We start from the raw sequence: 960 nt of genomic DNA, 5'->3' as shown, positions 1-960 counted from the left end.
TCCACGTTGCCGCGTAACTGAGGGTGAGTGCTGGTAGCCACTGAACGGCGTTGCGCCTTGTGTGCCGGCTGCTGTGCTTCCACGTTGTGCTGAGATGCTTGAGGGGGCAATTGTTTTCCTTTTTTGTTTGCATCCCACTCGTCTGGTCATGGCGGCTGCAACGAGACTCTGCGGCAGCCTGATCGTTGCGGGTGTTACATCTCCTGCCGTTGTCTCCTCGTTGTGTCGGTGGGGAGGAGGCGGGCGACGGCGTCGGTGGAGTGGCGCTGCGGTGGGAGAAGGAAGGCACTGACCGCCGCTGACGGCGACCGTCTTTGCTGCCGGCGATCTGACGAGATGACCTCACCGTTGTCACACCCAACTGAGATCGATGCGGGCCGCACCGCCTCTCTCTTCCCTCCCTCCATTCCCCAGTTTCCTGCAGACACACGAACTGCGCGGCGGCGGCGTGATTACAAACCGGACGTCTGAAGGTCAACCGACCGCAGAGTCGATGTGGACCCTTGTCCCCCGTGGCTGAGTGCCGCCACCGTGCTTCTTTATTCGTCCTTTTTGCCCTTGTGCATGCCGTGCGCGCATGATACCGCTCTTTGTTCTGCAATGCCGACCCACGTGAGCGAGAAACGACGCTTTGACTACTGGCAACTGACGCACTCACCGCCCCTCTTCCGCGCCGCCACCACCACCACGTTCACGGACGCGCTCGATGGCTGGCGGTTGCAACAATGCCACGTGTATCTGCCTCGGCTTTTGTGTGTTGTCCACGGCATCGGGGTCGTCATGTGTTGGAGGCATTTGGTGAGAAGGGCGGTGCCAATGGTCATTTGCCTCTTTGCCGGGGTCCCGCCAGTCTGCACGGCGGTTGTGTGGGGCTGCGCGGGCGTTGGGAGGCCGATGGCATCACTGGGCTGACTGCGTCTGCGCGTCTTTGTGTCGCTGGCTGTGTTGTGATGGGGACTG

The 960-nt window shown here is 61.5% G+C and overlaps 2 non-coding genes across 2 annotated transcripts; both read left to right on the top strand.

Moving 5' to 3' along the window:
* The first annotated feature begins 443 nt into the window (after window positions 1-443).
* Window positions 444-523, top strand: Tc00.1047053487697.20. The gene has a single exon (XR_008254999.1). It is a non-coding gene; the product is annotated as a C/D small nucleolar RNA (snoRNA), TB8C3C2 (small nucleolar RNA).
* A 51-nt stretch (window positions 524-574) lies between these two features.
* Window positions 575-650, top strand: Tc00.1047053487697.10. The gene has a single exon (XR_008254998.1). It is a non-coding gene; the product is annotated as a C/D small nucleolar RNA (snoRNA), TB8C3C3 (small nucleolar RNA).
* Window positions 651-960: the final 310 nt, after the last annotated feature.

Source organism: Trypanosoma cruzi (assembly GCF_000209065.1).
Source record: "Trypanosoma cruzi strain CL Brener chromosome Unknown tcruzi_1047053487697, whole genome shotgun sequence".
Taxonomy (NCBI): domain Eukaryota; phylum Euglenozoa; class Kinetoplastea; order Trypanosomatida; family Trypanosomatidae; genus Trypanosoma; species Trypanosoma cruzi.
The sequence above is the reverse complement of the archived record's forward strand: the minus strand, read 5'-3'. Positions and strand labels throughout refer to the sequence as shown.